Below are 10,422 nucleotides of genomic sequence, written 5' to 3' on the forward strand. Positions count from 1 at the left end.
GGAAAAAGACCAGAAAATCTGTCTCAAATAATTAGAGTAAAAACTACCCCTCATTGTTCCTAGTTCAGGAATCCAAATTATTTATTCTCTCTAGTGGAGATAACACCCAGAGCACTAACAGGCTTGCCTCCCACTTCAAATTGAGGAGCATAATATGAAATCATGGTCCTGTGAGTATAAGGATCCAAAAGGACAAAGGGAACATGTAGGACATTTTAAGGGCACAACTAGCTATCAAGAAGTTAGTATCCTCCATTCTGAGTGAGGCCCCAGCCAGAGGTTATGGAAGGAAAGGAAGAAACTGCTGATCACTAGAGATTCAGATGTCCCCTAGCCAAAGAGGTAGTTTTCTCAGCACAGGTGTCCATGTCCTGTACACTTTCTTTCTTTCTTTCTTTTTTTTTTAATGTTTGTTCATCCTCAAAAGTAATAGTAGGGGATGACATAATCACAGTTGAAATAAAGGAGATGCCTAATAATTTTCTGCATCCAAACCTGACCTTATTACCTACTGGGGAAATGAAAAACGATTCAAATGACCTATGCATGAGGTTTTGCTCAAAAAAGCAGCTTCCCTTACTTCTTAACTTCCTCCAGATCTCTATTTTTCCAAGGTTTTCAGAGCTTGCAGAGCTTGCAAGACTTATAAGGCTTTCATAGGTGACTATCCCAAACCAGCTTGAGACCAAAAAGGAAAAAAAAAAAATCACTTTTAAATTCAAGCCTAAATGGCCGGCTAGCTTATTCTGTTCCGCACTCTACCACCTGCTTTCTTAACAAGTTTCTCCCTAAATGCTAAAGCTCAGGAAGGGAACAATGGCATTACCTCATATATAAGTCTTCTTTTTTTTGAGAATTTTTACCTGAGGGTTTCAGGACTCATTCTTTAAATATCAATATCTGGACTGTCCCTAATCTGACCCAAAAGTGTATTCTGATCTGATAAAAATGTTCCGCATGCTTCTTTACTAGAGTAATTATGGCCTTGTCATTTTTTTTAAAGAACTTCTTTTTTTTCCCTTTATATTTGATTTCATGGTTTCATGGTGAATTCACATTGGATCCTGTGTGCCTAAATTAATATCTTCTTCTGATCAGTCTTGTTTTAGCCAACTATGGAGGTTTTTACCTTCTCTCTTTGCTCAGAGTTCAATTTTCAAGGATTAGCTCTTAAAACATTGGAAAAATCTCATTTTACAAAATCCTAAGAACATACACATATGGTGGTGTTGGGAATAAACCTGATAGCCAGTGAGGACAAGTGGCCACCTGCACATTTGATTTCAGTATCCATCATGGCAGTTGGACTTTACACCTGGCACTTCCAACTGTGTAGGCCTGCCCTATATTTAAGTCATAATGTAAAAGTCTGGTAGGCTGTATTTTAATTTCTAACAGTTTAAATCTAATAGAGGCTTTAATAAACATCTGTAGCATTGCCTCCAACCTGTGGAGATCTACCTATGGAAAGGTACAAGATCTTTGTTTCCTGTCTATTATATATGTGTGCACACCTGTGTACTGTATTGTGTGTCTACATATGTGCTTGTGTCCATATATCAAAATTGCCATAGATAAATGACCACTTCTAAGTTAAAATTTAAGAGAAATGGATCCAAATATGTTTTAGTTCACAAGACTTAAAAATTCAATTTAAATTAGGTAAAGATGTCTTTAAAATTACTAACTCACAAGGTTTTCTAGGTAGTCAATTAATAGTGTTGATTTCTAAAAATGTCTAGAATGTAATATCCATTGTTTCAAGGATTTTTCTTCAACAGGGAAAAGTAGTACTGTTAACTACACTTGTATGATATCTTGTTTTTTATAGTTTAAATGAGTAAATTAGATTTAACATTAACATCAGTGGAATTAATCATAAATGTGTTTATTATAGGAGACATAAGATTAATTTACAAAGTTAAAGTGCTAAAACATCAACTGCTAAATATAAAATCAAGTACCCTTGACTTCTTAAATTCCATAAGGTAATATATTTAAACATTAAATATATTTATATAAATTGGTAAATGAAATGAAGAGTTTCAGATTGCTTTGTTTCTGGGTCTTCACTAAAGCAAGTTTACTAAGAGTTATAACAGGTGTAATTCTATATGCAAAGAGTACAAGGAGTTTCAGCTGTGTTTCAATTAAAGTACTGTAATAGCATAAAGTATTTCATCTTATTAAGAGGAGTAATTATAAATGGATGGAGTTGGAATATATCATGCTAAACGCAATAAGCCAAACCCCAAAAACCAAAGGTCAAATGTGTTTTCTGATATGCGGATGCTAATTCACAATAAGGGGGGCGGCTAGGGAAGAATAGAGTTATTTTATAGTAGGGAGAGACTACTGAAGGGAGGGGAAGGGGTATGGGAGAGGGAAGGACAGAAGAGTGAAACAGACATGTTTACCTCATGTACTTGTATGACTCCAAGACCGATGTAATCCTACAACATGTACAGTCAGAAAAATGAGAAATTACACTTCATTCATGTATGATTTATCAAAATGTATAAATGCATTCTACTGTCATGTATAACTAATTAGAGCAAATAAAAAAATTTAAAAAGAGGAGCAATTGGAAAAAACTCAGATATCTCATAAGGATTGTTTCAGAATGTGAATTTAAAAAGGAATCAACAGCTAGGAAAGAGATATAAGAAGGTTCTAGATGTAGAAATTTGTTTTAGTATGAAACTAGAAGGAAATGTTTCTGGAGGAGAAAGTCTTTTGTGTGGCAAAGTAAAAAGTTGAAGAATGTGTATGTAAGTTGCAGGTTTGTGGAGGGTACATTTCAAAAAGTTTGTGTGTACCTAAGTTGGTTATACATAATTAGCACAATTAGTTAGTTATTTAAGACTTTTTCCAAAGGTCAAATATTAATGTACTGATAGAAACCAAAGTTTAATCCTCTATAGGTTGAAATAATAAGGATTCTTAAAACATTAATCTGCTCTTGCTTATCAAGATAATTTTTTGTATCTGTTTTTATTATTCACAGAAACTAGTCCTAAAGAAATTAGGGTTTGTACAACTACAGTTAAACAACAACTGTTATTTTACATAAAGTGAATACATAAAGTATAGTATTAACACTTTATGTATTCATATCTTTCAAGTATGAAAGTTATCAAAATATGCGATTTAGAAGAGTGTTTTACCAAGCTGGTGCTCTTTGAAGTAAAGATTTGGGATGATAAAAATTTTATGTTTCTTAGTTCATAGCTATTACATAAACTGAATATGTTTTTATGCTTGTTAATTTCATTTTGTATTATCCTGGTAAACTTTAGTGCTTTATAGAAGTATAACTTATTATATAGCAACCTGAATTAATTTGAAATAATAAACCATCACCTATAGGACATACAGGATGTAAAGTTAACTTCCAGAACTAATACTGCCCCCCTTTAAATAGAAGGGGTAAAATAACTGTAAAATTGTAGACATTCAAGGTAAAACCCAGCACTCTAACTTTAAGACTGGTGAAACTGGCTTGTTGATGTGAGACCAAAGTTTAGATGCCAACATTAAGGAATGAAAGGGCAAAGAAAGAAAATAACCAATACTTGGCTCTTGCCCTCTGAGGTCAGCATGAACCCAGGGAACAAGAGGACTTCTATGGTGACTTTGCAACTCTGGGCCACATGACCAGTGAGACCCAGGAAAACAAAAAGTCGACCAGTGCACATGCTGCAAAGAGGAGGGTCATTGGAGTAGGAGACTTCCCTGAGGTTTTCAAGGGAAACCACATGATCCAAAAGACCCTGATCCATCCTGGCAGATGGTACTGAAGGAGCTGAGAGGCTGCTCACAAGTTCCCAACACTGAACCCATGGAGGTCAATTTGAGCAGCTTGGTCTTAAACACCTAGCAAAATCTATTATAACCAAAGTACAGCCATACCTGGGCATTTAAAAGAAAAGACAAGAGTTCCTTTAATGGAAGTTAAGATGTTCACTTGTGTCAGCCCCACAGCCCTGGTACCCACACCCCCAAATTCTGAGGCATTTTTCTTTTGTGAGGCTCACATTTACCCCTGTCTACCAAAATATTGGACTGACCTCTGGCCTCTGTATCTTGGTCTTCCTTACTCCTCATATTGATGTTTTACCTAACAACCAAAGTTTGCCTATCCTGATAAGAGAGCCCTTCAGTTTATTCCCTTACTTCATAGAGCTAGAGATATCCACTGAGATGGGCACAGGAGCAGTGGGGTTAAGAACCTCTATTCACTACCATAATAAGTTTTCAGAACAGGTTGTTGAAGATCTTCAACAGGTCGCTGATTCAGTACTGACTTTATAAGACCAATTGAATTCCCTGGTGTCTGTCATCCTGCAAAATGACCAGAGCCTAGACATCCTCACTGCTGAATGAGGTGGCCTTGGACTCTTCCTTAGAGTATTGCTTCTATGTCAATCAATCAGGACTGGAAAGGGATAAGGTTAAACAACTACAGAACCGATTGGAACAGCAGAGATGAGAACCAGCTGATTCCTGGTGGGCCTCATTGGGAGATCTGAAATGATGATCTTCCTGGCTTCTCCCTCTTTTAACCCTCTAATACTCATTTTTTCTTCTAAGAACCTTTCTTCCCTGCTTTCTTAACTCTATAGAGAAGCAACTTCTTGAGAAGATGACCCACCTAGCCCATGCCACCTCCCAAGAAGATTCAAAAGTCATTCTCCTCCTTCATGCACAATGTGACTCTCCTGAGACCCACGGGGAAGGAGTCACCAATGATGATGCTGAAGTTCCTTCCTCTACACCTCCCCCCTCAAACCATAGCTGTCAAACTGTACAGGAGCCTAAAATACCTCTCACCTCCTTATCCTCTTCCAGATCTCTGACAAGGGATCCCCTACTGCACCCCTCTTTAGCTTGAGGTAACCAGATATGATGACTTTGCCCCAAATCATTATACCCCTTTTATAGTTGGTATGAAGGAGGTGGAAACTTACAAACCCTCAAGGGAAAAAGGAAACTGAGGACTCTGACCTTTCGTAATTTCCCTTGTATGCCAAACTTCTGCCTGCCTAAAGTGTCTGACAAACTCCTCCCATGGTGTGGCCCTGCTAAACCCTATAAAACTCAGACCCTTCTTGTAGCCAGTATCCATTTTCCTCTAGCAAATGTGCCCCTGTGCTGCTTAATAAAGTATTGCTGATCTGTTGAGGTCTGTCTCAGTTTCTTTTTGTATTCTGTTTTATTTGCTTTCAAGTATGAAAATGATAAAATATTCAAAAAAACTAGCCACCCAGGAAATCAGAATTAAAACCACAATGGGATATGACTCTACCCTGTTAGTCTGGCTAAAATTAAAAAAGTCTGACCAAACCAAGTGTTGGTAGGGTTGTGGAGCAACTGGAACTCCTTTTGAGGAAGATTGAGACTCTAGGGAGAGTCTGCTAGTGTTTGAATGTGCTTCAGAGTCTCAGAGACAAACTGGAACTGAAAGATGAGACTTTATATTGTTAATTTATTTTCCCCCACAACTGTAAAAGGTAAGCATTATTTTTTTTTCCTTTCATATGAAAAGTTTCTGGACAGAAGGCTTAAATATTTATCAGCAAGTGAGTGGTGGAGGTTTAAAGGGATTACAGTCAGTCTTTTTCTGAAAACTCTGAACATTTATCATGGATAATATAATGCCTTGAAGTTGGTTTTCTTTTTCCTAAAGCTCCCTTCATGGTGCATGACAGGCAGTTCACCTGCTAGTAGAGAGCTGGGATTAGTACTGATTGCCCTGCATCCTGGAAAACTACTCAGTCTGTATAGAGGAGCAACTTCAGGGCCAGAACTCCATTTTGATAAAATGTGACCATTTCAAGGGGAAAACACTTAAATAGACATATATACTGGGGCTTAATGTGGGCCAGACCCTGTACTAGGAGCTATAGGCAGGATAAGAATGGTCTTTAGGGGTTGCAGTTGTAGCTCAGTGGTAGAGCACTTGCCTAGCATGTGTAAGGCACTGGGTTCAATTCTCAGCATCACATAAAAAACTAAATAAACAAAATAAAGGAAGAAAAAAAAGGAATGATCTTTGTTCTCAGTATTGTTTTTAAATTTTGTTAGGCTGATAATGTAAAAGAGCAAAACAAAAGAAAACAACAACAAGCAACAACTTTGAAACTAAGAATGTGCCCTAAGATGGGTCAGATCAACAGTGTCCATCACTGGTCTTCTGAGCATTGCACTCACCTAAATGCACTTGAAATACATGGCTGAGCCCTACCCGCCAGGGCTTCTGATTCAGTAGGTCTCAGTAAAACCTAATAATGTGCATTTCTAACAAGTTCTCAGGTAAGAAGAATGCTGCTGGTCTGGCACCCTCACTTTGAGAATCTCTGCTATAGATGAATGACTGTCTTCCTGGGATGTATATTAAAAACATGTAGGGAGCTTAGAAAAATACCTGGTACATGGGCCCCAGTCTAGATAACTGAATGAGTTTCTTGGGGGTAGTGTTCGATTATTTGTAGTTTTTTCTTTTCTTTTTTACTAATTTTTATGGGTGCATTATCGTTGTACATATTGATGGGATTTATTTGTTACACATGCATACATACACGCAAAATAACAATATAATTTGGCCAATATCACTTCCCCGCATATTTGTAGATTTTTAAAAACTTCCTGGTGATCCCAATCTGGTGAAGCCAGGGTGGAGAACCACTGAGACAGGAGCTACTTGGGTGACCAACTGTCTGGATTTGATGAGGACTAAGGAGTTTCCCAGGATGCAGGACATTCAGTGCTAAAGCCAGGACCGTTCTGGGCAGATGAGGATGAAGTGACACCATGGATGTTACAGGTGGAATGTCTGGGCCACTTAATGCGACTCATCCTCAGCTGACATGGAAGTTACCTGGAGAGTTTCAAAGAATTAGGATGCTTGGGTTTCACTCCCAGAGATTTTTAAATAACTGAATTTTTCCAGTATAGCTTGGGCATCTGGACTCTCTAAAGCTTCCCAGTTATTAGCAAAGTGGAGCCACTTTTAAGAACCACTGGACCAGGTGAAGAAAGCATGATGTTGAATTGAGCAATTAAGACCATACCAGTGAGTGGGAGGGAGAGAAGAATGGAGGAAGGATGGATTATATAGAGGGGAGGGAGAAGGAAAAATAACAGAATGAGACAAACATCATTACCATATGTACATGTATGATTACACAAATGGTGCGACTGTACTTTGTGTACAACCAGAGAAACAACAGCCGTACCCCATTTGTGTACAATGAATCAAAATAAATAAATTTAATACAAAAAAAAAAAAACAAAACACCATAGTGATGACCTCTGAAAGATCCATTTCAGAAAAGTGCTACAAATACTAGCTATTTCAAGGTGGAGATAAAGAGAAGTCAGTGAATAAAAATCTCTATAAAGTTTGGCAGAAAGGAATGAGCTTGATTGGGAGGTATTTTCCTTTTCTTCTCTGGTAATGTAAAAATTTCCACCCAGTTACCTTTTTCAGTTAAACTTAAAAATGAAAGTTTCCACTTGGACTTTTGTAGTGACAGCTACAGGATTTGTACAGAGTGTGAAGTTTGCAGCATGGAGTGGGCCAATGGGTTTTGTGACTGACCACTCGTGTTCTCTCCCCTCTGTCCTCACAGGGCACTAGCAATGTGGTTTAGAGAATTGGCTGTAGTTCCAGGGATGGAGGAATTTGGACAAAAAAAAACAGTTAATTAGCATTAACTCATCTTTCTTCCCTGTTTTGAGTTTAAGAACCCAGATCTAAGCTAGTCCATGAATGACATCCCATTGTAATAAATACTGGTCAGAACTGAGAAAGTGACCAAGTCATCCCAAGAACACTGACAGGAGAATTATTACTCTATAGTTGAAGGAAAGAGGCTCTCCCACTGATTGTAAGTTAGCATGTAGCTGAAATTGTCACCAAATGAGGGACAAACCCATCTTAGCATAGGATTGACACTAAGGACTGTAGACAAGAGATGTGAAAGAACATAGTTCTTAATGATGTCATTTGATCTGCCAACCCTGAAGTCATAAGCCTTCTCTACTTCTGGATTTCTGCTTGTGCGAACTAAGGAATTGACTTTGCATTGAATTTCCTATTAAATTAAATTCATCCTAATTGACACAAGGAGTCAGCAGAGACAATAAGAGGCATATGATGGAAAAAATAGCCCAAATGGGGAAGTAGCCCATGAGGGCAATCTGAGTGCATCGGTAAGGCCACCTGAAGGATGATTCAGGAAAGCCCTCAGTGCCAGAAAGGCCAATCTTATGGAAGAAAGCATAACAGCAGGAATTCCAGGTTGTTGTGAAACACTCAGGAGCCTGTAGGCAGCGGGTGTGTCCTGTATGCTCCAGATTCACACAGCAGGCACATCCATAGGTGACACAATCCAGCCCTAGGGCAGAGGTGGAGGGTGGGGTACTTTTTGCAAGAGCTAGTAATTAAATGATGATATCTGCTATAATTTATTAAAGGCTTACCATGTGTCATATGCTATGCTAAGTGCTTTACCTACTTCATATCATCCTCAATGTTCATTAAAAACAAAATAAAAAACCTTTGGACATAAGTAATATTTTCCCCTGCTTTCAGATAGAGAAGAGTTTTGGAGTTTAAGTGGAGTTGGTTCAATATTCAAAAATTAATCCATGTCATTCACTGTAGCAAAAGGCTTATGAGCATCTCAGTTGACACAAAGAAAGTATTTGACAAATCCAATCACCATTCATTATAAAACTTTTCAGCAAACAAGGAATTAAAAGTAATTTCCTCAAACTGATAAAGGGTATTTGAAAATGAAACAAAACAAACATAAAAGCTGATTGCAGCTTACATTGTATTTAATGATCCAAGACTGAAGGCCTTTCCCCCAAGAACAAGACAAGAGCATATGCTCTTACCACTCTTAGTCAACATTGTACTAGAATTCCTAGCCAGTGAAATATGACAAGAAAATAAAACAAAAGGTATTCAAATAATAAAGGAAGAATAAAATTTTTCTATTTTTGGTTGACATGACTATCCCTATAGGAAACCCCAAATAAATTTTGCTCCCAGAACCAATAGGTGAGATGATTGAGTCACACAATGCAACATCAATATACAAAAGTCAGTTATATTTCTATACACAAGCAATGAAAATACAAGTGATTGAAATTAGAGTTAAGTGTCAGATAACAGAAGGAGAGTAGAAATCAGGAGGGTGGAGCATCTAGTGGGTGGTCAAGTCCTATCAGGTCTGCCTCTTTGTACTCACTGCCAGCAGGAGGAAGGGCTAGCTACACCTAACGACAACACAAGATCACAGGGCACATCACTGAACCAGATGCAGTGAACTTGATGCAACAAGACTGCATTCCAGATCTCTGAGACTGCAATATTCAACACACTCCACCCTCAAACTACACCAGGAAGGGTAAGGTTACAAGAGTAGCCTCCAGCCCCCAAGTGCAAGGAGCTAAGAAAGGGCAGGAGAGACCGATAGTCTTACTTTAAAGAAGTACTTCTCTTCAATCAGCAGAAAAATGGATATTGGCAGATGTTGGATTTCCTTTTTTTTTATATATATACCTACTATGAATTCCAATATGAAATTCTTACAAGTATGCCAATACATTATTAACCTTTAATAGTATGTATTAATAAACACCCAGTCTACTAATTAAGTAGGGGAAATTAAAAATATACTTTCAAGTTAAAATGAACTTTACAAAACAACTGCATTCAAAAATCTGAAAAGTGTACAAAAATGAAATTGTAAAATAAATAATAAAGCTGTCAGTTGAACTTCCATAGAAATATAGGAGAGATCAACCGGGACTAAAACAGTTAATATTAAGAGGTAATATTTGATACAATGTCACGGTGGTAATATGTTTCATTTGGAGGCTGCCTTTGTTGTGGTTGTTGATTAAAGGAAAAAATAAATAAAACAAAAAGTGCTTTTCCCCCTTGTCCTTAATAAAATTACTTGGGTTAAAATTAAAAAAAAAAAAAAAAAAAGTCATTCTGGACAGACATTACATCACCCCTTCCCATCCACAGTTTTGCTTCCTATAGTTTTAGTCAACCATAGTTCAAAGATATTAAGTGGAAAATTCCAGAAATAAACAATTTGTAAGTTTTGAATTGAGGATGATTCTGAGTAGTATAATTAAATCCCAAGTCGTCCCTGTCCATCCCTCCTAGGATGTGAATCACCCCTTTGCCGGGTTTCCACACTAGATACTCATGAGCCACTTAGTAGCCACTGAGGTTATCAGAGCAGCCTTTGTGGAACCACAGTCTTGTGTTCAAGCACCCCTTATGTAATAGCCTAGAACTACATCCCCATGCCCCCATTACCTCACCCCATCTCCTCATGCAGGCATTGCATCAGCTCACCTTGTCACAAGAGTGAGATCAGCACAAGATAT

At 37.7% G+C, this 10,422-nt stretch overlaps 1 long non-coding RNA gene across 1 annotated transcript; it reads right to left on the reverse strand.

Annotated features, from left to right (window-relative positions):
• Positions 1-6,033: 6,033 nt before the first annotated feature.
• Positions 6,034-10,422, reverse strand: LOC306665169. The gene is made up of 2 exons (XR_013764935.1): positions 10,352-10,422; positions 6,034-6,880 (listed from the first exon to the last, which is right to left on the reverse strand). It is a non-coding gene; the product is annotated as an uncharacterized lncRNA (long non-coding RNA).

The sequence above is a fragment of the Sciurus vulgaris genome, assembly GCF_902686455.1.
Source record: "Sciurus vulgaris genome assembly, chromosome: 7".
Taxonomy (NCBI): Eukaryota; Metazoa; Chordata; class Mammalia; order Rodentia; family Sciuridae; genus Sciurus; species Sciurus vulgaris.